Source organism: Rana temporaria, chromosome 1 (genome assembly GCF_905171775.1).
Source record: "Rana temporaria chromosome 1, aRanTem1.1, whole genome shotgun sequence".
Classification (NCBI taxonomy): Eukaryota; Metazoa; Chordata; class Amphibia; order Anura; family Ranidae; genus Rana; species Rana temporaria.
Window position 1 is genome coordinate 666,137,305 of NC_053489.1, and position 26,917 is coordinate 666,164,221.

General features: G+C 43.7%; 1 long non-coding RNA gene across 1 annotated transcript; it reads left to right on the top strand.

The window, feature by feature from the left end:
- Positions 1–1,065: 1,065 nt before the first annotated feature.
- Positions 1,066–2,234, top strand: LOC120924583. The gene is made up of 2 exons (XR_005746386.1): positions 1,066–1,201; positions 1,426–2,234. It is a non-coding gene; the product is annotated as an uncharacterized LOC120924583 (long non-coding RNA).
- Positions 2,235–26,917: the final 24,683 nt, after the last annotated feature.

Consider the following 26,917-nt stretch of genomic DNA (forward strand, 5'->3'; position numbering starts at 1 on the left):
CAACTTTTTGACACTGGCCCTACATTGCACCCCAATGGCAGCTGGTGGTATATATTTTTTTTGGCTGTGGGTGGCAAACAATGCATCCACAGACACCCCCCCCAAAAAAAATATACCATCAGCCACCACTGTGTAAGACTCCTGACCTCTAGCGGAGACCCAACTTTTTGACACTGGGCCTTACATTGCACCCCAGAATGTTGTTGGAAATTCCGAACGTCAAGAACGCGGTTACGTACAACACTACGACGAGCCGAGAAAAATTAAGTTCAATAATTCCGAGCATGCGTATGATTTTTGTGCATCGAAATTGCATACCGACGGTCGGAATTTCCGACAAGAAAATTTGCCCCCGGAAAATTTGAGAGCTGGTTCTCAAATTTTCCGCCGGCACCGCGTCGGAATTTTCGACCAAAAGCTCACATCGAACATTTCTTGTCGGAAATTCCAATCGTGTATATGTGGCATAAGGCTGGGTCGTATTTCAAAAATAATTTTCTTTCCAAAATCTTATTTAAGAATTTTCGCTCAAATTTCGCACCATTAGTAGGCTGCAGCAACAGCCGATTTTCATGTGGCAATCAGATTTGAGTAATCGGGTATATTTTTGGAAAAACAAACAATTTTCTAATCAATGATTGGAGAATCGTGTGAGAAATTTAATAGAAAAAGGAATGCACATGAGTGCAAGAAAAGAAAATTCCCGGAAAGAAAAGAAGATTCCCGGCCACACATTTTTTTTTTTTTGTAGCAACAGGAGGTGAAATTGAAGGTTTGGTTGGTCAAATTTCGAAAATCAATGGTGGCATCATCGGATCAAAAAACACACAAAATTTCTGATTTTGAAAAGAAAATTTGTTCGGAATTCGATCATGTGCCTTATGGAGCAAAAATACAGTAATTACAAAACCTACAGCCAACGAAAGACAATAAAACTACTTTCTTTGCCCACAAGAGGGAGCTTTAGTACTTTAGACGTTTTTTTGTTCTCAGAAGCTTCTAGAACGGGTGGGGGATTTCCAAACACATCATTTCCCGCCCACGCCCCCACATGATGTATAAAGCTGCTCCTTCCGGTTTCAGCCATTTCGCCGTTGGGACTCAGAACTATCAGGAGGCAAATCAACGTTGTTCTCGAAGAAAGCACGAATCATGAGTTGGATCTTCGCGTTAGTTACACTGATGGCCTGGACAGCGTTGGGTGAGGATTACATTTTATTTAAAAAAAAATAATAATAATTTTAAAATTTTAATTAAAAAAAAAAAAAATTCTAGGCAAGATGTGCCCCGGTCTATGGGTCTTCAGTTGCTGAGAATCACAATTTCCCCACATCTTGCGAAATTTGTTTCTTTTTCTTGTATGTGCTAACCAAATAAATGTCTAATGTTGTCTCAGTAACTGTGAATGTTTGACAAGACCAACAGGTTTCACCTAAGCAGCAGGCTGCAGCTTTTCCAGGAAAGGGAGTGTTTCTTCTCTATGGAGGATTTTATATTTTTCTCTACGGAGGAAGTTATATTCTAACTGAGACAAAAGACTGTATCGCCAGAAAGAAAGAGGACTTTGGCATGTTGGATCACATTTTCTTTTGCTGTTTGCATGGGACTTAAATTGAGTTTATCAGCAAATGCTGGTATTTGAAGAGTTTTGTGGCAGATTCTTAGAAATTGAACCATCGGATTGGTAGAGATAAACTCCACCAAATGCTGCCAGTGATTCTTCACATCGGTGGTTCCAAGATAAGTTGTGGTCATGAGTTTGGGATCAGTGGAGCGCAAGTAGAATGGGCGGTGGAACACATGGGACGCTCAGAAGGCCGATCTCTAAATCTCTATCTCTGTAAGGAAAACAATCTTCTGATTCCAAAATGTGCCCTTTCTATTGTTTTCTGGCTCCTTCCTCATACAGTACGTACCATATATCTTATGTTGACTTTACAATCCTTCTAAGCTTATTACAATGAATTAACTCCATTTATAAACTTTAAGTTGGATTATTTTTATATATTTTTTTATCATTTTTTTTTTAATTTATGTGTAATCTAATCCTGATTTGTATATAAACAGTAATTTATTTCTATATCCCTGTAATATACTTTCCTTCTGATCTTGTGCATATATGTGGTAGCATGGAGGTGGGTCCCGGGCTGCCACGCATATGTGACCTATTCCCGATCAAGTGATCACTAACCTGTTTGCAGTGATGACATGGTATATAAAAATTCCTGAACACGGCTCAAGTATCTACAATTTATTAATCTTCTGGCAATTAGCTGAAATGTATAGCTAACTCTAATGCCACGTACACACGATCACTTCATCCGATGAAAACGGACCGATGGATTTTTTCATCAGATATCCGATGAAGCCGACTTTTATCAGTCTTGCCTACACACTATCAGTTAAAAATCCGTTTGTGTCAGAACGCAGTGACGTAAAACACGACGTGCTGAGAAAATGAAATTCAATGCTTCCGAGCATGCATCGACTCGATTCTGAGCAGGGCCGGCCTTTGGGGTGTGCGAGCCGTGCGACCGCACAGAGCGCCCTGAGCAAACGGGGGCGCTGCGTGGCCATCACAGCTCGCAGCAAGCTCAGCCACTAGCACAGCGCCGCCTGCGAGTGGGACAGATCAGCAGGGGGATCAGAGCACAGAGCTCCAGAGAGAGAGAGATGAGCTGGGCGTATCACAGCCAGCTCTGACATCTCTCCCCTCCCCTTGCTGCCCGCACAGCCAGTTAGAGGAGCTGCTTTTACTCCTCCCCTCCTCTCTCCTCTCCTTGTGTCTGCCCCGCCCACTCTCCCCGGCATACAGGGGATGTGGGCGGGAATTTTTAAGCACAGCAAACAGAAGGGAAAGATGGAGGAGGTGATATCCATCCAGTCAGTCCCTCCTGCCTCTGAGTGAGTACACTGTACACTGATGTAGGGGTGGCCTTCATTCCCGTCTCTCTCTCTCTCTCTCTCTCTCTCTCTCTCTCTCTCTCTCTCCCTATTATCGATCTATCTATCTATCTATCTATCTATCTATCTTTCTCCTTTCTTTCTTTCTTTCTTTCTTTCTTTCTTTCTTTCTTTCTTTCTTTCTTTCTCCTCCCTTTCTTTCTTTCTTTCTTTCTCCTCCCTTTCTTTCTTTCTTTCTCCACCCTTTCTTTCTTTCTTTCTCCTCTCTTAGTTTCTTTCTCCTCCCTTTCTTTCTTTCTTTCTTTCTTTCTTTCTTTCTTTCTTTCTTTCTTTCTTTCTTTCTTTCTCCTCTCTTTCTTTCTTTCTCCTCCCTTTCTTTCTTTTCTTTCTTTCTTTCTCCTCCCTCCATTTCTTTCTTTCTTTCTCCGCTCTTTCTTTCTTTCTCCTCCCTTTCTTTCTTTCTTTCTTTCTCCTCTCTTTCTCCTCCCTTTCTTTCTTTTCTTTATCCTCCCTCCCTTTCTTTCTTTCTTTCTTTCTTTCTTTCTTACTCCTCCCTTTCTTTCTTTCTTTCTTTCTTTCTCCTCCCTTTCTTTCTTTCTTTCTTTCTTTCTTTTTTCTCCTCCCTTTCTTTGTTTCTTTTTTCTCCTCCCTTTCTTTCTTTCTTTCTTTCTTTCTTTCTTTCTTTCTTTCTTTCTTTCTTTCTTTCTTTCTTTCTTTCTATCTTTCTTTCTCCATCCATCCTCCTTTTCTTTCTCTCTCTCTCTCCCTTTACCTATCTATTTGTTATTTCTTTCTTCCTTCATCCTCTTTCTTTCTTTCTCAAAATTATCTATCTATCTATCGATCGATGAAGATGGGGGGGGGGGCGCCACAGGCTTTGCTCGCACAGGGCGCCTGAACACCTAAGGCCGGCCCTAATTCTGAGCATGCATGGATTTTTAACTGATGGACTTGCCCACAGACGATCGTTTTTTTCTATCGGTTTTTTAACCATCAGATAATTTTAAAACAGGTTCTACGTTTTTTCACCATCTTAACTGGTCCAACACAAGTCGGTCGGTCCGACTTTGATTTTACTTCAGCCCATTGAATATCATTGAAGTCGGACCAAAGTAGGATCCTTGTACTTACCATCTGACTTTTGACATCCGACATGTGATTACAGCAGAAGTAAAAAGAATTTATCTCACACTGGGGTTTTGATTGGTCAAAGAACAAGTCAGACTATCACAAAGGTTGGATCAAAGTAGTATCCTGTTCATGAAAGTCGATGGATGTTGGACCAATGTAGGATCAATGTAGGACTGATGTCGCAGAGCAAAGTAGGATGAAAGTCATATCACTGTCATGTAGTATCAGTGTGAACCCAGCCTTATGCCTCATACACACGTACAGGTTTCCCGGTGGACTTTTTACCGCCAGGAAACCCGAGGGGAAAACCGAGAACCTGCTCTGTAACTTTTTCCCCCTACACACGGCCGGGTTTCCCAACTGGAAAACTGCCATGAAAGCTTTGGTCGGGAATCCCGGCCGTGTGTATGCTCCACCGCAGTGTTTCCCATAGGAAAACTGCTGGGTTAAAAACCACCGGGAAAATAGAAAACATGTTCTAATTTTTCCCGACGGTTTTCCTGTAAGGAAAACTGCCATGGAGCATAAACACGGCCAGTTTTCCCGGCCGAAAGCTGTCATGGCAGTTTTCCCGACAGGAAAACTGGTCGTGTGTACGAGGCATTAAATTCAATTAACATATAAAAAATACCTTTCCTGCCACAGAGGGGAGGGGCATCAAACAAGCAGCACCACAGTACCGTGCAGTACCGCTTTTGACCTGAGGTGTAATTTCAAAACCTATAGCTAACGAAAGACAATAAAACTTTCTTTGCCCACAAGAGGAAACTTGAGCCCAAGATTCCCCAGGGCGCGGAGTCTAAGATTCAGCAGGTATTCACCAGAGCCTCTAGTGGTGAGGATGGCCTTACCTGCAACTGAATCCAGATCGTGGCCCCCAGAGTCCCCTAGCTCACGCTCCGCAGGGCATAGAAAAGAATACCTTTCCTGTCACAGAGGGGAGGGGTGTCAAACAAGCAGCACCACAGACAAGTCTCCTGCGCTCAAGAACTCGGTCACTCAGTGGTACAACCAGAGCCTTCTGTTGGAATGGTAAATGACAAACAGTCTTGCTGTCCTCCTCAGAATAATGGGTATTCTTGGAGCTAAAATAAACAAAAGGGCTCACGACCTTGTGCATTACCAATAGCAAGGTTTAATTAAAATGTACAGAGATATTGGCTACTCACAAACAAGTTAAAAAAAAGCTTACACCATTTTATCAATGGAAATGGATGTCACCAAACACCTTAGACTGGGACCAGATCGCCGGGGAGCCCAGACGGCATAAAATACGGATGACGCTTTGTGTGGGCGAACCCTCTTCCTCAGAGTCAAAGCAATAGCATCCAGACCTCTCCAGATCCCCTTTATAAATGTGTGTGTTTTTGCAGTCACAGGTCTAGGTCAACGTCCATTGTCGGGATGGAATAGTGGTTTATGGTGTAGTGGGGCTAGAAGGGTTAAGCGAATGCCCCTGTGTAATAAGGGGTGTGGTGGCCTGTGGTGGGCGTTGACCTAGACCTGTGACTGTAAACACGCACACACACATTTCCATTGAGTGGTGTAAATGCTAGCTGTTTGTGAGTAGCCAATATCTCTGTACATTTTTAATAAACCTTGCTATCGGTAATGCACAGTCGGTGCACCCTTCTTTTCCTTTTGTTTAAACAAGCAGCGCCTACAGTCAAAAATCTTGCCACCCCTGCATTACTGTCAGATAAATGCTAGGGTGACCAGACATCCCAGGTTTCCGGGGACAGTCCCCTTATTGAGGACACTGTCCCTGGACCAAGTCTGTCCCCGGTTTTGTCACCGGATTGGATTTGAACAGGGACTGGTGAAATTTCAAAGACAGTCTGTGCAGAATAAAAAAAAACTGAATTACACACCCCTGCTCTGCCGCTCTTACTAGCTTAGGGGGTTGTATTTTTACCATTATCTGTGCCCCTTTCTGATGATCATGTGCTGGTCGGAGAGGAGGGAATATGTCTTCAGTTTCAGGTGTATGCCCATTTAGCTCCGCTCGCATGTTCTTCTGCCTTGGCTCAAGTCCCGGCCAGCCACCTGCCTATCTCCTTGCCTTCCCTGGGAGAGTGATCTTCCTCTGCTCCCCACCCAGTAGTAGCCAGGGGCCCAGAGAGTAAGACTGGAGAGGCTGTGAGGCGGGGGGCGGTGACAGGCAGAGAGTCGCTGATTGTCGCCCTTACTAGTAATAAAAAAAATATGTCCCCGAATTTCATTTAAAAAATCTGGTCACCTTGGATAACGCACCTAATGTTTTGAGGTTGCTTTGCTGCTTCAGGCATTGGATGTCTTGACTGCTTGCATGGCATTATGAAAGCTGAAGACTACCAAAGAATTCTGGGGTGCAATTTAAGGTCCAGTGTCAAAAAGTTGGGTCTCCGCCAGAGGTCAGGAGTCTTACACAGTGGTGGCTGATGGTATATTTTTTGGGGGGGTGTCTGTGGATGCATTGTTTGCCACCCCCAGCCAAAAAAATATATATACCACCAGCTGCCATTGGGGTGCAATGTAGGGCCCAGTGTCAAAAAGTTGGGTCTCCGATAGAAGTTATGTGGGTCACACTGTGGCAGCTGGTGGTATATTTTTGTTGGGGGGCAGCAAACAATACACCCACAGACACCCCCCAGGTGGTCAGTTGCTCGGTCACCAGCCCCGCACTTACCCCATCTAGGTCGCAGTAAGCACTTCCTCTGTGCGGTGGGCGGCAGCTTCCCCTGCATCTCCTCCTCTCCTAGATCATGGCGGCTTCAGCCGTGCATCTCCTCCTCCTAGGCGGCCAACAGGATCGCTTGTCCTCTCGGCCAAACTATTTTCACACAACTGGGTGGGCTCAGGGTGCAGTGCTCTGGGCCCCGACCCCACCCTTTTTTGAAGCCAATTAGAACTTCAGGCTCTAATCATGTGCTTCTTTAAAAAAAACATTGGAATCCATGCGTTCAGCACCCTGCATGTAGATTAGGAGCCAGGCAGATGGAATAGGGGGGCGGTGCCCCTGCGCCCCATATGGACGGGCATAATGTTTGGGGGTTCTAAGTTGTCTAGAAAGAAAAAATGTTTTTTACCTTGTAAACAAAAAGTTTGAAAAATAAGCCTGGTCCTTAAGTGGTTAAATAATAAATTAAAGCAGAGTTCCACCCATATAAAAGTCAGCAGCTACAAAAACTGTAGCTGCTGACTTTTAATGATCAGGCACTCACCTGTCCCACGGTCCAGCAAAGTGAGAGTACGAAGCCCCGCTTCTCTCCCCCACTTCTCCACAGGGCTGGCATTCTGACTGTGGGCACCCGGCTGTGGCTTCACAGCCATACGTGCACTGTGCATGCGTGAGCTGCGCTGCACGCTGTGTGTGGGACCTGTGACATGTCCCCGAAGATTGCAGGGAGGGAGGGGGAGAGGTGCTGCGGTGCCCCGGGAGGAAGTGGGAGCTGTGTCCCTCTAAAAAGAGGGTATCTGCCCCCCTCCAAAAAAATGACATGCCAAATGTTTCACGTCAGGGGGTCACTTTAAATAAAAGCAGAAGTTCCATTTTTGGGTGGAACGCCACTTTTTTTTATGAAACAAATTTTGATCCTAGCGATGGTTAAGACCAGAAGGGGTTTGTGTACCCAATCCGTATATCCAAAAGAATTCCCTTTTAAAAAGTTTCCTGTGTAAATCACCACCTTTCTCAGGATGAGCTTCAATTTGCATATAATGTCAATTAAAGCAACCTGACAAGTAAAAAAAAATTTTAATAAAATGTGATTGTATTAAACCCTTGTTTACCTTTAATTTTTCTCTTTTCAGGCCTAAATAACCTACTTTTCCTTTGCTCCCTGTTACTATTATTTTCTTCTTCTTTTTATTTTTCTAACCATTAATGCCCTTTTTTTATTTTCCCATTATTTTATTTTACTGTTGCATTAAAAACAAGTGCAAAGTTCAAAAATAAATAAAATAATAAAAACATGTTTTATTTGTAAATACATTTGCATTGCTTTGTACTAGAATCATCATTCTATCATTTTAGTGTATTGTTTTCATCCACAGTAACAATATTTTTATTTTTTTTTAACTCAAAGTAGTAGTAGTGATTTTTTTTTTTTGTTATGTTGTTTGTCTTTGTGTTGCAAAACATAAATGTAAAAAGTCATTTAAATGTATACACAAGGGTCTGTAGATGTACTATAGCCAGAACATTTCAGAGTTCCAAAATGACGCCCTTTTTTCGGGTATTTTGTGTAGAAGGGAAAGAATGTAGAGTAGTATTACAATTTTATTTATTTTATTTTTTATTAAAATGCTTATTGACAGCGCAGTCTTTACCCAAAGGCCTCGATGCGCTCATAGAACCATCATATCCATATACAGAAAAAGATCTCTCATTCTAGTAGACAGTAACAATCATAAAACCACGTAACAAAATTTAAAAAAGACTTAAAAACAATACTAATGTCTGACCCTAAATAGGGCCAGACGCTTGGAAAAATAAAAAAGTTTTTAAAAACTTCCTAAACTTCAATAGATCATTCTCAAGTCTCATATATAGAGGTAAGGAATGTGTGGTGGAGGAGATTCAATGGCATGCTCATCAGCGGATGCAATGTGCAATAACATTTCATGTATGAGTTCTCCTGGAACTCATTAAAAAAAATAAAAAATCATAATTTTTTTTTAACCACTTGCCGACCGCCTTACGTCTTTTTACGGCGGCACTTTAAAGATGGATATCTCGGTAATGGCAGCAGCTGCTGCCACAACCGAGGTATCCATCTTTAGTGTAAGCGATCCTGTAAAAGATAACGGTGGTCTCCGCGGCGGATTCGCCGCAAGATCACCGTTATCGGCGGTGGGAGGGGCCCACCCCTCCTGCCGCTCTCCCGCGCCCTCCACGGCTTACCGGAGCCGTCGGTAGCGGCGGAGGCGATCAGGTGCTTCAGCCTGCTCTGTGGGAATACGAGTGAGGGCAAGATGGCCCCCACCCGTCCCCAGAGCATTGCTGGGCGGAAGTGACGTCAAAACGTCAGTCCCGCCCAGCGTCTTAAAGAGACAATTTTTTTGTTGTCATTTTTTTAAATGACAAAATTTACATTTTTTTTTTTTTTTTTTGCTTTTAAGTCTAAATATTAGATCTGAGGTCTTTTTTACCCCAGATCTCATATTTAAGAGGACCTGTCATGTTTTTTTCTATTTTCTAGGGATGTTTACATTCCTTGTAATAGGAATAAAAGTGATAAAAAAAAATTTCCAGTGTAAAAAAATAAGAAAATAAATAAAAATAAATAAGAAAAAAAAGAAAAAGTTTTAAAGCGCCCTGTCCCGACGAGCTCGCGCGCAGAAGCGAACGCATACGCGAGTAGCGTCCGCATATGAAAACGGTATTCAAACCACACAAGTGAGGTATCGCCGCGATCGTTAGAGCGAGAGCAATAATTCTAGCCCTAGACCTCCTCTGTAGCTCAAAAAATGCAACCTATAGAATTTTTTAAACGTCGCCTATCGAGATTTTTAAGGGTAAAAGTTTGACGCCATGCCACGAGTGGGCGCAATTTTTAAGCGTGACATGTTGGATATCATTTTACTTGGCGTAACATTATCTTTCACAATATATAAAAAAATTGGGCCAAATTTATTGCTGTCTTATTTTTTAATTCAAAAAAGTGATTTTTTTCCAAAAAAAGTGCGCTTGTAAGACCGCTGCGCAAATATGGTGCGACAAAAAGTATTGCAATGATCGCCATTTTATTCTCTAGGGTGTTAGAAAAATATATATATAATGTTTGGGGGTTTTAAGTAATTTTTTAGCAAAAAAAAAATGTTTTAGTCTTGTAAACACCAAATCTGAAAAACACCCAAAGTAGAGAAGTGGTTAAAGAGTCCTGAAATAGAAACATTTTTGTATTTCTTTTTTTAATTCTGAGTTTAAAATAAATATTTTTTTTTTACTAAATTCTGAGTTTGAAAGTCAGAATTCTGAATAAAAAAAAACAAAAAAAACGTTTAATTCTGTAAAAATAGTTTTTTATGCTCTTCCATAGATTAGCAAGTGCAAAGGTTTGTGCCGATTGTAAAATGTATCAACCGTGAAGTATCCATTGAAACACAAAAAAAGTTATAATGCTTTGCCAGCGATAACTAGTGTGAAAATGAAGGAAGACCATACTGTATGCATAGATGGCACATGGACACAGAAGTATAGATACAAATGTGCAGTGTTTTCTAAGAAATAACATGGAAAAATGTACACAGCAAAGAGTTTAGTATTAAAACAATATAAATTACTGGAACCTATAAAAGGGAAGAATATAAAAAGACTGGGGGCCAGATTCACGTAGAAGTGCGGCGGCGTAACGTATCGTAGATACGTTACACCGCCGCAAGTTTTCATCGCAAGTGCCTGATTCACAAAGCACTTCCAATGAAAACCTACGCCGGCGGCCTCCGGCGTAAGCCCGCCTTATTCAAAGGGGCGTGTGCCATTTAAATTAGGCGCGCTCCCGCACCGGACCTACTGCGCATGCTCCCTTTTGAATTTCCTGCCGTGCTTTGCGCGAAGTGACGTCATTTTTTCGAACGGCGACGTGCGTAGCGTACTTCCGTATTCCCGGACGTCTTACGCAAGAAGGAAAAATTTTTTAATTTCGACGCGGGAACGACGGCCATACTTTATACAGCACATACGTGTGCTGTGTAAAGTTAGGGCACCAAAAACGACGACTAACTTTGCGACGGGAAACTAGACTAGCAGCGACGTAGCGAACGCGAAAAAACGGCGTGGATCGCTGTAACTCCTAATTTGCATACCCAACGCTGGTTTACGACGCAAACTCCCCCCAGCGGCGGCCGCGGTACTGCATCCTAAGATCCGACAGTGTAAAACAATTACACCTGTCGGATCTTATGGATATCTATGCGTAACTGATTCTATGAATCAGTCGCATAGATAGAAACAGAGATACGACGGAGTATCTGAGATACTCCGTTGTATCTCCGCTGTGAATCTGGGCCTATATACATATATATATATATATAAAAATATATTAAAATTAGAAACCAAAATTTGAAAAATGAACGGAATAAATACTTTCTGGATAAAATATCATTCAAAATCTTACCAGGCTGCCAAAGAACAGACAAATAGGGGTTGATTTACTAAAGACTAATAGGCTTTGCTTTACAAAGAATATCCAATCACATGCAAGGAAAAAACATTGCGCGCAATTGGATGACGGAAGTCAGCAGTCATAGGTCCTCTCGGCCAAACTATTGTCACACAACTGGGTTGGCTCAGGGTGCAGTGCTCTGGGCCCCGACCCCACCATTTTTTGAAGCCAATTAGAAATTAAGGCTCTAATCGTGTGCTTCTATAAAAAAAAAAAATTGGAATCCATGCGTTCAGCACCCTGCATGTAGATTAGGAGCCAGGCGGATGGATTAGGGGGGCGGTGCCCCTGCGCCCCATATGGACTGCCATAATGTTTGGGGGTTCTAAGTAATTGTCTAGCAAAAAAAATATATTTGAACTTGTAAACAAAAAGTTTGAAAAATAAGCCTGGTCCTTAAGTGGTTAAATAATAAATTAAAGCAGAGTTCCACCCATATAAAAGTCAGCAGCTACAAAAACTGTAGCTGCTGACTTTTAATGATCAGGCACTCACCTGTCCCACGGTCCAGCGATGTGAGAGTACGAAGCCCCGCTTCTCTCCCCCACTTCTCCACAGGGCTGGCATTCTGACTGTGGGCACCCGGCTGTGGCTTCACAGCCATACGTGCACTGTGCATGCGTGAGCTGCGCTGCACGCTGTGTGTGGGACCTGTGACATGTCCCAGAAGATTGCAGGGAGGGAGGGGGAGAGGTGCTGCGGTGGCCCGGGAGGAAGTGGGAGCTGTGTCCCTCTAAAAAGAGGGTATCTGCCCCCCTCCAAAAAAATGACATGCCAAATGTTTCACGTCAGGTGGTCACTTTAAATAAAAGCAGAAGTTCCATTTTTGGGTGGAACGCCACTTTTTTTTATGAAACAAATTTTGATCCTAGCGATGGTTGAGACCAGAAGGGGTTTGTGTACCCAATCCGTATATCCAAAAGAATTCCCTTTTAAAAAGTTTCCTGTGTAAATCACCACCTTTCTCAGGATGAGCTTCAATTTGCATATAATGTAAATTAAAGCAACCTGACAAGTAAAAAAAAATGTTAATAAAATGTGATTGTATTAAACCCTTGTTTACCTTTAATTTTTCTCTTTTCAGCCCTAAATAACCTACTTTTCCTCTGCTCCCTTTTACTATTATTTTCTTCTTCTTTTTATTTTTCTAACCATTAATGCCCTTTTTTTATTTTCCCATTATTTTATTTTACTGTTGCATTAAAAACAAGTGCAAAGTTCAAAAATAAATAAAATAATAAAAACATGTTTTATTTGTAAATACATTTGCATTGCTTTGTACTAGAATCATCATTCTATCATTTTAGGCCCTTTTCACACTACAAAATAAATCCGTTTTAATAATCCGTATTAAAATCCGTCAGATAATGTTAAAAAACGGAAGTTATACGTCCTTTATAAAATATCATTAAAGTCTATGGGATTTTTTTATGTTCCGTAAAGATCCGTAATAGTCCGTTATAACGTACGGACGTTAGTTATAACGGAATATGTGACGGGTCTTGCACTATTTTTTGTCCATTTTTTGTCCGTTGCAAGTAACGGATATATTAACGTCCGTTATATTTTAACATTGAAGTCTATGGCACACGGACGTTAGTAAATGTCTCCGTAAATGTCTGTTATGTTAACGGACGTTAATTTTACTGAGCATGCTCAGTAAAGACTTCTGGAGCTGGACTTCAAGAAAGGGTGAAATGGTTTTTATTAACGGACGTTAGAAAGGAATGATATAACGGATGTATACGGATATATACGGATAAACATTGTCCGTTTTCAATAAAGGAAGAATGGTAAAATATTTATCCGTATGTATCCGTTATTAAACGTCCGTTAATAGGTGTAATACAGAGATATAATAAAACGGACATACAATCCATAGTGTGAAAGAAGCCTTAGTGTATTGTTTTCATCCACAGTAACAATATATTTTTTTTTTTTTAACTCAAAGTAGTAGTAGTGATTTTTTTTTTTTTGTTATGTTGTTTGTCTTTGTGTTGCAAAACATAAATGTAAAAAGTCATTTAAATGTATACACAAGGGTCTGTAGATGTACTATAGCCAGAACATTTCAGAGTTCCAAAATGACGCCCTTTTTTCGGGTATTTTGTGTAGAAGGGAAAGAATGTAGAGTAGTATTACAATTTTATTTATTTTATTTTTTATTAAAATGCTTATTGACAGCGCAGTCTTTACCCAAAGGCCTCGATGCGCTCATAGAACCATCATATCCATATACAGAAAAAGATCTCTCATTCTAGTAGACAGTAACAATCATAAAACCACGTAACAAAATTTAAAAAAGACTTAAAAACAATACTAAGGCTGCATTCACACCTGAGCGTAGGGCGTTCGGTCGTTTTTTCGGGCGTTTTTTTTCGCGCGTATTCATGCTTATTTGCGCGTTTGCATACAGCGTCGTGCGACGTTTTTGTACTTCGGCGTTTCTTATTTTAGCCAATAGGAAAAATTATCATCTTTTCATCACTTGTTGCTATGTTGGTAGATTTTTTTTAATCTTCTGCATGGGCGACAAGTTCTATTGATTAAAGCGACGAAACGCCTATAGCAAACGCCCGTTGTCGCGCGATACGCTCAATACGCGCGTTTCCCATTACTTTCTATGGGGAAAAAAAAAACGCTCAAACGCCGATGTCGCACGATTCGCGCGACAAAAAAAGGTCCGGGACTTGTTTGAGCTTCGCGCGACAGGCGTTTGGGCGTTCAGGCGTTCAGGTGTGAACAGTCACCATAGGGAATAATGTTAATTCTCCCCTCTGGCGTTTGTGAGCAGTGCGCTTCAGGCGTAAAAACGCCTAGGTGTGAATGGGGCCTAATGTCTGACCCTAAATAGGGCCAGACGCTTGGAAAAATAAAAAAGTTTTTAAAAACTTCCTAAACTTCAATAGATCATTCTCAAGTCTCATATATAGAGGTAAGGAATGTGTGGTGGAGGAGATTCAATGGCATGCTCATCAGCGGATGCAATGTGCAATAACATTTCATGTATGAGTTCTCCTGGAACTCATTAAAAAAAATAAAAAATCATAATTTTTTTTTTAACCACTTGCCGACCGCCTTACGTCTTTTTACGGCGGCACTTTAAAGATGGATATCTCGGTAACGGCAGCAGCTGCTGCCACAACCGAGGTATCCATCTTTAGTGTAAGCGATCCTGTAAAAGATAACGGTGGTCTCCGCGGCGGATTCGCCGCAAGATCACCGTTATCGGCGGTGGGAGGGGCCCCCCCCTCCTGCCGCTCTCCCGCGCCCTCCGCTGCTTACCGGAGCCGTCGGTAGCGGCGGAGGCGATCAGGTGCTTCAGCCTGCTCTGTGGGAATACGAGTGAGGGCAAGATGGCCCCCACCCGTCCCCAGAGCATTGCTGGGCGGAAGTGACGTCAAAACGTCAGTCCCGCCCAGCGTCTTAAAGAGACAATTTTTAAATGACAAAATTTACATTTTTTTTTTTTTTTTTTGCTTTTAAGTCTAAATATTAGATCTGAGGTCTTTTTTACCCCAGATCTCATATTTAAGAGGACCTGTCATGTTTTTTTCTATTTTCTAGGGATGTTTACATTCCTTGTAATAGGAATAAAAGTGATAAAAAAAATTTTCCAGTGTAAAAAAATAAGAAAATAAATAAAAATAAATAAGAAAAAAAAGAAAAAGTTTTAAAGCGCCCTGTCCCGACGAGCTCGCGCGCAGAAGCGAACGCATACGGGAGTAGCGTCCGCATATGAAAACGGTATTCAAACCACACAAGTGAGGTATCGCCGCGATCGTTAGAGCGAGAGCAATAATTCTAGCCCTAGACCTCCTCTGTAGCTCAAAAAATGCAACCTATAGAATTTTTTAAACGTCGCCTATCGAGATTTTTAAGGGTAAAAGTTTGACGCCATGCCACGAGTGGGCGCAATTTTTAAGCGTGACATGTTGGATATCATTTTACTTGGCGTAACATTATCTTTCACAATATCTAAAAAAATTGGGCCAAATTTATTGCTGTCTTATTTTTTAATTCAAAAAAGTGATTTTTTTCCAAAAAAAGTGCGCTTGTAAGACCGCTGCGCAAATATGGTGCGACAAAAAGTATTGCAATGATCGCCATTTTATTCTCTAGGGTGTTAGAAAAATATATATATAATGTTTGGGGGTTTTAAGTAATTTTTTAGCAAAAAAAAAATGTTTTAGTCTTGTAAACACCAAATCTGAAAAACACCCAAAGTAGAGAAGTGGTTAAAGAGTCCTGAAATAGAAACATTTTTGTATTTCTTTTTTTAATTCTGAGTTTAAAATAAATATTTTTTTTTTACTAAATTCTGAGTTTGAAAGTCAGAATTCTGAATAAAAAAAAAACGTTTAATTCTGTAAAAATAGTTTTTTATGCTCTTCCATAGATTAGCAAGTGCAAAGGTTTGTGCCGATTGTAAAATGTATCAACCGTGAAGTATCCATTGAAACACAAAAAAAGTTATAATGCTTTGCCAGCGATAACTAGTGTGAAAATGAAGGAAGACCATACTGTAAGCATAGATGGCACATGGACACAGAAGTATAGATACAAATGTGCAGTGTTTTCTAAGAAATAACAGACAAATTTACACAGAAAAGAGTTAATTATTAAAAAAAAAAAATTACTGGAACCTATAAAAGGAAAAAAAAAAGACCATTATACAGTACTTGCTGGATGGCACTTAAAATATATATATACATATATATATATATATATATATATATATATATATATATATATATATATATATATATATATATATATATATATATATATATATATATAAAAATATATATATATATATATATATATATATATATATATATATATATATATAAATATATACTAAAATTAGAAACTAAAATTTGTCAATGAATGTAATAAATACTTTCTAGATAAAATATCATTCAAAATCTTACCAGGCTGCCAAAGAGGGGTTGATTTACTAAAGAAAAATAGACTGTGCTATTTACTAAAGACAAATAGACTAAGCTCCAGAGCTAGGTAAATGAGGTAAAGCTATGCTTTACAAAGAATACCCAATCATATGGAAGGAAAAAAACATTGCACGCAATTGGATGACGGAAGTCAGCAGTCATAGGTGTGCGCACAGGGTGTGCTGAGTGTGCCTGGGCACACCCTAATCACCCTGTGCGGTGCCGAACTCTGGGAACTGAGCGATCAGTGGTCATTGATCACTCAGGTCTCAGTCTTAGAGACGGCGGGGGTCAGATGCAGTATCGGACTGCTCTTTTAACCACTTCTGGACCGCCCGATGTCGGTATTCGCCGGTACTTTGACGTTGAATACTATGGTTTTGGCAGCAGATAGCACATGCTTGTGCTGGTGGCAACTCAAACATTTGGATTTTCCTAATTTTTGTTCCCAGTAATAATGGATATCACCACGTTGATTAACTTAATTAGAGGGAAGAAATTGAACAGGGATATTTACAGCAATAAAAACTGTCTTTGGTTATAGCCCCTCGCCGCTCTATCCAAATCTAAAAATCTAAAAATAAAGCTTAGTCTAAAACAAAAAACAAATAAACAAAATCAGAAACTAGGGACATTACTTACTATCAATGTGTTGTGTCCCTTATGGGTTTTGCTTTTGTTGAAATCTTTTTCCTCCAATTCTCTCCTACCCCAGTGGCGTCTCTGGCGGGGGAGGGTCCAGGGAGTGTGAGCCTCACCCAGGTGACACCCCCCAGAGTGGCGACACCCACGGTCATCTTTAACTTGGAGCAAAAGCCCGTACCAGTGGCAGAACTACCAGATTCCCCTTGTAGGCCCCGTACACACGACCAAACATGTCTGCTGAAACTGGTCCGCGGACCAGTTTCAGCAGACATGTTCGGTCGTGTGTAGGCCCGAGCGGGCAGGATTCCAGCAAACATTTGCCCGCCGGGCCTTTTCCCAGCGGGCAAATATTCCTGGACTTGTTTTAAAACAGTCCGCTGGAATCCTGCCCGCTCGGACATATTCGGTCGTCTGTACAGACCTACCGTCCGAGCGCCCGCCATCCCTCGCATGCGTCGAATGACTTTGACGCATGCGTGGAAGCATTTAACTGGCAGGCCCGCCCACGTCGCCGCGTCATCGTCGATTAGTACATCGTCGATTAGTACAGCAATCGTACAGAAAGCCCCGGGCAGACATGTACGGTGAAAACGGTCCGGCGGACCGGTTTCATCGTACATGTTTGCCCGTGTGTACACGGCCTTACATTACAAGTTTAACCCCAAGTCGTGCCTGTCAAGATGATTGGTTGCTAGGCCTGCCTAGCATCCTAGCAACCAATCAGGTGCATGGAGGCTCCGGGATTCAGAGAAGGAAGTCGTTACTTCCTCCTCTAGAGCTGCTCCGCCTCTGTACTTGTTGTACTTGCCGCTGACAACGGAAGGGCCGGGAGTCTAAGAAAATTTGCCATCTGGACCCAGACACTGCTGCTGAGCTGAATGGCCTGGAGTCTGAGGGGACCTTAGTACAACCCGGACCGGGACACTGCTAATGTGAGTGAGGGTCCTGGGGGGGAAAGTGAGCAGAGCTCCAGTGAAATTTGTACACAGAGGAGGAGGGGGCAGGGAGTAGTGTGCATGGGGGGAGGGGGGGTGATACCAACCCTAGTGATGCCACTGAGCTACCCCTGTCATTGAAATCTTCCTTCGAGGCAGTGGGTGAAAAGAGCCAAGGGATCTGTCAAATGCACTCATCAGGCCCACCATTTCCACCCCCTCTACCATTCATAGAAACCAGTGGCGGCCGGTCCATAGGGACGCACGGGCGCCGCCCCCCCTCCCACAGTCACAAAAAAAAAAAAAAAAAAAAAAAAAAAAAAAAACGGGCCCTTTAAGAACTTTTATTCGGCTAAAATGTCATTTTGACATTTTAGCCGCAGTTCTGGCGGCCGTCTATAGAGGGCGCTGCAGCGCCACCCCCTCTCGCAAATAACACACATTCGTGCATAAATGCACAAATGTATGTTATTGCTGGTTGCCAGCGCTGCCTGGTCTATTCAGATAACCGGATGCGGGACGCCGGTTACCCGAATAGCGGCAGCTGGTTGGCTGAGGGGAACTGCCTATCAAAGCCAGCGGCTCTGATAGGCTTTTCTCCGGCTCTCAGATGTCTATACTCTGAGCGCAGGCAATCTGCGCTCATTGTATAAGACAAACGGCTGTTTCAGCCAATCAGGTTCCCGGATTCTGGTTATCAGGAACCTGATTGGCTGAAGCTTCACCACAGCGGCAGAAGACATCGAGGGAGCACATGGAATCCTCAGGTAAGTGCTTTTTTACAGGGAAAGGGGCACAGTGACATCATGGGGCACAGTGGTGACAAAGGGCACAGAGGTGACAATTGGCACAATGACATCATGGGGCACAGTGGTGACAAAGGGCACAGAGGTGACAATGGGCACAGTGGTGACAATGGGCACAGTGGCATCATGGGGCACAGTGGTGACAATGGGCACAGTGGCATCATGGGGCACAGTGGTGACAATTGGCACAGTGACATCATGGGGCACAGTGGTGACAAAGGGCACAGAGGTGACAATGGGCACAGTGGCATCATGGGGCACAGTGGTGACAATGGGCACAGTGGCATCATGGGGCACAGTGGTGACAATGGGCACAGTGGCATCATGGGGCACAGTGGTGACAATTGGCACAGTGGCAACAGTTGAGGGGCACAGTGGCTGCGTTTGATGGCATGGCACAGTGGTGACAATTGATGGCACAGTGACTGCGTTTGATGGCATGGCAGAGTGGTGACAATTGATGGCACAGTTGCTGTGTTGCATGGCACAGTGGTGACAATTGATGGCACAGTGGCTGCGTTTGATGGCATGGCACAGTGGTGACAATTGTTGGCACAGTGGTTGCGTTTGATGGCATGGCACAGTGGTGACAATTGATGGCACAGTGGCTGCGTTTGATGGCATGGCACAGTGGTGATAATTGATGGCACAGTTGCTGTTTGATGGCATGGCACAGTGGTGACAATTGATGGCACAGTTGCTGTTTGATGGCATGGCACAGTGGTGACAATTGATGGCATAGTGACTGCATTTGATGGCATGGCACAGTGGTGACAATTGATGGCACAGTGGCTGCGTTTGGCATGGCACAGTGGTGACAATTGATGGCACAGTGGCTGCGTTTGGCATGGCACAGTGGTGACAATTGATGGCACAGTGGCTGCGTTTGGCATGGCACAGTGGTGACAATTGATGGCACAGTGGCTGCGTTTGATGGCATGGCACAGTGGTGACAATTGATGGCACAGTTGCTGTTTGATGGCATGGCACAGTGGTGACAATTGATGGCACAGTGGCTGCATTTGGTGGCATGGCACAGTGGCTGCGTTTGATGGCACAGTGGCTGCATGTGATGGGCACAGTGAGGCTGCAATTTTTTTTTTCTTTTTTTGCGCCCCCCCAAAAATTTTGAGCACCAGCCGCCACTGATAGAAACCACACTATAGCTTCTATGAATAAAAAACAAATCTATGAATGGAAGAGCTGGACCTTTCATTCATATGTCTATCCTTCATTCAGAGATCATTTCCCATTCATTGAAACTAAAGTACAGCTTCTGTGAATGGAGGAGGGAGGAGATAAGAGTGAGCATAGCCGGCACCCCTAACCAAGTGCCTGTTACAGCTTCCTCAGTTCTATAAACCCCATCCGCACCAAAAGCAGGGGTGGAGGTGGGATCATAGGAGGAATATTTTACCTAAAGCAGGAGCCATCAACACAAGGGACAAATCACACTGATAATAAGTGATGTCCCTTGTGCTGATTTTTTTAAATATATACTAAACTTAGGCTTTAACCACTTGGGACCCGCGCTATAGACGAAAGACGTCCACAGCGCGTCTCTCAAGTGCCAGGTGGACGTCCTGTTGTTTACATTCCCCGTGCGCGCCACTGGGGGCGCGCAGCGGGAAAACACTGTGCCCGGCGCATCGCTCGGAAGCCGATGTGCGTGCCTGGTGGCCGCGATGTCCGCCAGGTACCAGCGATCAGCGGTGACAGCAGGGGCGTGGAGCTCTGTGTGTAACAGAGCTCCATGTGCTGTCAGGGAGAGAGGAGACCGATCTGTGTCCCTTTACATAGGGACACAGCTTCGGTCACCTCCCCCAGTCAATCCCCTCCCCCCACACACAGTAAGAACACACCCAGGGAATACACCTTCCTCACCTTCCTCACCCCCTAGTGTTAACCCCTTCCCTGCCAGTCACATTTATACAGTAATCAATGCATTTTTATAGCACTGATGGCTGTATAATTGTGAATGGTCCCAAATTTGTGTCAAAAGTGTCCGATATGTCCGCCGCAATATCGCAGGCCTGACAAAAAAAAATCACAGATCGCCGCCATTACTAGTAAAAAATAAAAAATAAATCATAAATCTATCCCCTATTTTGTAGGCGCTATAACTTTTGCGCAAACCAATCAATATACGCTTGTTGCGATTTTTTTAACAAAAATATGTAGAAGAATACGTTTTGGCCTAAACCGAGGAAAAAAATTGGGATATTATTATAACAAAAAGTAAAAAATGTTGTTTTTTTTTCAAAATTTTCTGTCTTTTTTTGTATATAGCGCAAAAAAACAACAACGCAGAGGTGATCAAATACCACCAAAAGAAAGCTCTATTTGTGGAAAAAAAACAATAAAAATATAATTTGGGTACAGTGTTGTATGACCGCGCAATTGTCATTCAAAACGCGTCAGGGCTGAAAGCTGAAAATTGGTCTGGGCACGAAGGGGGTTTAAGTGCCCAGTAATGAAGTGGTTAAGAAAGGGAAAAAAAACTTTAATTTGGAACACTGTGATGACCATCATAGCTGTAATATTGAATTACCGCCATTGGAGGTGGACCTTCAGCGGAGATTCCTTGATACTTGCCCAGATTTTACTCCACCCCTGCAGGTCACTTTGGATTTATGTTGAGTGATATCATTGTAGCGGTTTGATACTAATCAATGATGAGAGCAATGAACTTTTCCAAGGAGAAGTTGTGTGTTTCTCAGATGTAGCCTCACAGATCATTATATCGATGACCAGAGCTTTGTTCCTCAGAGAATAGGTGCAGGAACTCCTCACTTCCGAGTCACCCCTTGACTCCACCTCCCTACCTACCTCCAAGCACTGTCCCTTGGTTCCACCCCCCTACCCACCTCTGAGCACCGTCCCTTGGTTCCACCCCCCTACCCACCTCTGAGCAACGTCCTTTGGTTCCACCCCCCTACCCACCTCTGAGCACCGTCCCTTGGTTCCACCCCCCTACCCACCTCTGAGCACTGTCCCTTGGTTCCACCCCCCTACCCACCTCTGAGCACCGTCCCTTGGTTCCACCCCCCTACCCACCTCTGAGCACCGTCCCTTGGTTCCGCCCCCTACCCACCTCTTTGTACGACTCCTTTTAAAGAATACAGAACCAAGTATCATTTTGTGGTGTGACATGTTTTGTATGGAGTTTGTTAATAACACGGAAGATAGTAAAATAGATCTAGCAGCAATGGACACCCCAGCGACAATAGATCCACCCCAGCAAAGATGGACTAGACCCTCCAGAAGACAGAAACATTAGATCCCTCCCTCTACAGTAAATCTATCCTTCCCCTGCAACATAAGACTCACTCCAGCAACACTACACCCCCCAGAAAAAAAAATATTCCCCTCCAGCAACAATGGATTTTGAAGTAGCCAGCATCAAAAGACACTCCAGCAGTCAGCAATAAAGACCCCTCCCTCAACAGTGGATCCCTCCTGGCAAAGATTGATCCCCCACGAGCAACAGCAACAGTTCTCCCTAGCAACAATAGACCCCTTCCTCTGCAAAAATAGATCCCCTACAGCAACAATAGATTTTCAGGTAGCCAGCATCATTAAGACCTTCCAGCAGCCAGCCAGCAACAAAGACCCCTCGATCAACAGTATATCCCTCCCAGCAACAATTGACCCCTTAGCAACATAAGACCCACCCCAGGAACAATAGATCCCCCATGAGCAACAGAAGACATCTCCAGTAACAATGGACCCCCCTTTCTCCGCAAAAATAGATCCCCTTTAGCAACAATAGATTCTCAGGTAGCCAGCATCAATAGACCCTCCAGCAGCCAGCAACACAGATCCCTCCCTCAACAGTAGATCCCTCCCAGAAATGATGGATCCCTCAGCAACTTAAGACCCATGCCAGCAATAGTAGATACCCCACGAGCAACAGAAGTCTTCCCCAGCAACAATAGACCTCCTTCCTTTGCAAAAATAGATCCTGTAATGGTCAGGGGTTAACACCGTTTACGATCTTCCATTCCACCAACCACGACAGCTTATCCGATAATCCAGCAGACAGGACCCATTCCATTCCCCAGAATAAAGACGAGACACACAGCTCTGTTCTTTCTGGTTCCAAACGAATGAATCCTTTAATGGTACACTCAGCTTTTTATATACAGTTACAAGCATGCTACAGTAGTCACAGGGACAATGAAACTCTCCACCCAAAACATCACACAATGGGTGGTTAACGAGTTCCCCCTCCAATCCACATCCCAGACAGACATTCAGGCACCGCATCTAGAGGAGTTAATTACTACAGCTGACATAGCAGGCGTTATGACTCCAGCTTGTCGCACCTGCTACATAAAACACATTTCTTTTAGTAAACATAATTGACATGCTATACCACTGAACCTGAGAAGTCAGACATCTGACCTTTCAGACTGCCAACACATATCTATCATCAATAGAACTTCCACACAATACAGTGTCATTAGCATTCACAATGAAATATCTTAGGAGCAGACCTAATTAGCACAATGGACACAGAATGCAATCACAGAAAGACACTTAAACATCCCATAATAGGCAGCCAGACTGGATACCAAGCTCCAATTCACATCACCACAGTAGCAGACTCAATTAGCATCTCAATAGTCTATGTTACACATTGAATGAGACATTCTTATTGACCTGTTGGGGGTCAGAATAAACAACCTGTAATATTCCAAGATCCTGCAATACATGAATTATCATTAATGTCCCATCTCATGTAATCCGAGATATCAGTTCTCAGTCATCCTATGCCCAGAAGGGACATAGGATGACCCTAGACCCAAGAGTCATTAGTGAAGCTGGCACAGGAGTACCCCGCATCCTTTAAAAGTCACTGGGTGTCACAGGCCATTCCGTTACAGATCCCCTCCAGCATCAATAGACACTCCAGCACACCCAAGCACCACTTGTCATTACATGCATTCAGTCCTGGAGGTGCTGGGACTGTGTTCTCCCACATTCCCGCTGAAAAAAAAAAACTGTCAATGAAAGAACATTTGGAAGGGGTGGTGGGAGACAGGGAGATCTGATGCACATGTAAAATAAAACAGTTGAAGTCCCTGGTTAACTTCCTGTCTCATAGCCAAAACAGGAAGTGAGAAGAAATCCTGAACTGGGGGAAGCCCTTGTTGTCACCAGAACTAGTGTCCTATTGGAAGATGTTCCCTCTATTCCTGTTCTAGTGACAACCCAAGGTTGAGATTCTCTTTCACTCTTGGTGTCGGTGATGATGGTAAACAGGACAAATGGAAAGGGTGAGACTCCATAACGGGGACACAGAAATAAATAAAAGGCCAATAAGTATTCTAATCCCTCTCCACTCTATCCAAAACCTTAAAAAATGTTCTTATCTTTAAATGTTATTTAAGAGCTCTTTCACACTGGGGCGGTGGGGGTGGTAGCAGTAAAGCGCTGCTATTTGCCAACGCAGGCGGGAGCGCTTATTCAGGCGGGAGCGGGGCACTTTTAACCCCCTAGAAGGGGTTAAAAGGGGATAAAAGCCCCAATGAACCGCGGCTGCCAAGCGATTTGCAGGTGCTTTGGTAGCGCTGTCCATGCATTCCAATGGGCAGGGGCGGTGGAGGGGCGGTGTATAAACCACTCTCAAACCACCCCAAAATGCTGTTTGCAGAACTTTTTCTAACGTCCTGCAATCGCAACGCCCTCGTGTGGACTGCAGATAAGGTATTTTTCAGGTGCTTTACAGGCACAGGGGTAGATTCACGTATATGTCCGCGCAATGATACGGCGGCGCAGCGTATCGTATTTACGCTACGCCGCCGTAACTTACAGGAGCAAGTGCTGTATTCACAAAGCACTTGCTCCGTAAGTTGCGGCAGCGTAGCGTAAAAGGGGCCGGCATAAGATCGTAATTCAAATGTAGAAGGGGGGGCGTGTTTTATGTAAATTTATGATGACCTGACGTGATTGACGTTTTGTACGGACGTGTACATATCCCAGTGTGCATTGCTTCCAAGTACGGCGCAACAACGTATTGGTTTCGACGTGAACGTAAATTATGTCCAGCCCTATTCGCGAATGACTTACGCAAACAAAGTAAAAAATTCAAATTTCGAAGCGGGAACGACGTCCATACTTAACATTGGCTGCGCCTCCTAATAGCAGGAGCAACGTTACGCCGAAAAAGCCTTAACGCAAACGACGTAAAAAACGAACGCCGGGCGCACGTACGTTTGTGAATCGGCGTATCTAGGAAATTAGCATATTCTACGCCGACAACAATGGAAGCGCCCCTAGCGATACATGGGACACGGATTTCAAATTACGGCAGCGTATCTGGAGATACGCCGCCGCAAAAGGTACGTGAATCTACCCCGCTGTTTTTAACGCTAAAGCGCCTGAAAAACTCTTTCAGTGTGAAAGGGGTCTAGATCACTGATGATATTTTTGCTAAAGGCCACCAAATTACTGGAGCCTGTGGGGTTAATTTACTAAAGGCAAATAGACTATTCATTTTACAAAGGGAACTTCCATGGAAAAATTCCCCAGAGCTTACTGAATGAGGTGACTTCCGTCATCCAATCATGTGCAAGCAAAAATTACGTCATTCATCATTTTCCTTGCACGTGATTGTATATTCTTTACAAAGTAAAACTTCAGCACATTTGCTAAGCTCTGGGCAAAAATTCCCTTGCAATGTAAACGGCCTAATTGCCAATAATAAATCCACCCCTATATGTTGCTGGCTATGTTACATAATTATTTGGGTATGCACATATGTACAGTGAAACCTCGGATTGCTAGTAACGCGGTTAACGAGCGTTTTTGCAATACGAGCATTTTTTTTTTTTCTAAAATCTTGACTCAGTTTGCAGTGTTGTCTCGCAAAACAAGCAGGAGTCTAGCCTCTGTAGTGTGCAGTACCGCATTTGGCCAGAGGTGTGGGGGCGCCGGAGCCGAGCGGAGCCTGTAACAGAACGTCCCACACTTGAGTGCTTTCATCATATACCGCTTCCTATCAGTTTGCGTATAGATATCAGATATTCCAACTGCTCACAAGCACATAACGAGAAGAGACTTGTTTGTCTGCTGAACATGGAGTGTTTATTATAACCAGAATCAAGTCTTATATACAGTAAAAGAGGAGCTGCTCATATTACTCTACAATACCTTTGTTAGCAGAAACCTAATTAACATGAGCTAATTAACTAATCCCTTAAAGCAGCCGTTGTGACTCCCTAATTACAATACACATCATCATACATATCAACACAGAACTCCTTCATACAGGGTCAATTAGCACAGACAACAATGGGTGACAGAGCAGCCACACTAGACTCATTTACATTATAGAAGACAACAGACAGGTGGCTGGAGGTGATGAAATTAGCATCTCCTTACAGCAGGGGTGGCCAACCAGTGGCCTGGGGGCCACATGTGGCCCGCGGAGCCCTCTGTTGTGGCCCGCGACCTCCTGCTCTGGAATGGTGGGTTGGCATGCAAAGGTCGCAGGCTGCCGACCCGCAATACCACAGCATCAGTGTTGTGATATGAAGCTGGTGGTAGAGAAAGAAAGCGGCTGCCGAGCAGAGCCCCATAAGCCGATGCTTCCTTTTCAGCGCCGTCATTTGCCACAGGCAGGGCCGTTTGAAGGAATTTGGGTGCCCCAAGCAAAATGGACATGGAGGCCCCCCAACCCCCGACACGCACTTACGCAAAGCCTCTCTCCCTCCCTGTGTCCTTCTTACTCCCCCCTCCCGGTGTCCTTCTTACTCCCCTTCCTATGTTCTTTTTACTCCCCCCCTCCCCATTTTTTGATCAACCCAACCAAATGGGACCCTCAATTCACCTCTACAGAGCGACAGATGTCCGTTTTACGCCTGTGTACCTCCAATTCGAAAAATATTTGTCCCCTTCCATCTGGCCATATCGGAGGGCCTATAGAGTAGCCGTGACCTGTCCTCCGTCCGCTCCGCTCATTGTGGCCCACAATTGGTTACCAAGTTGCTTAAAGTGGAGGTTCACCCTCAAAATTAACTTTTTCGCTAACCTATCTCCAGCCTTAATAAAGGCTTGTAGCATTGTCATTTTTTTTTTAATGTGTACACTTACCTGTCTTCAGCCGCACTTCCGGGTCTTCTTCCTTGCGGGGAGTGGGCGTGTCGCTCCTTTTCCCCGACGGGGAGCTCTGCGCAATGTCTCCTGGGAGTGAGTGTTGATCCTCCCAGGAGACGATTGACATGCGGGTAAAGCGCGTCATCGCCTTCCGAAAATATCCGACGGGGACTCGGGTCTTTACGGCGATATACGGCGCCTGCGCCTGCCGTGTAGAGCTGACTGCGCAGGTGCCGTAAAGTGCCGAGTCTCCCTCGGATATTTTCGGAAGGCGATGATGCGCTTTACCCGAA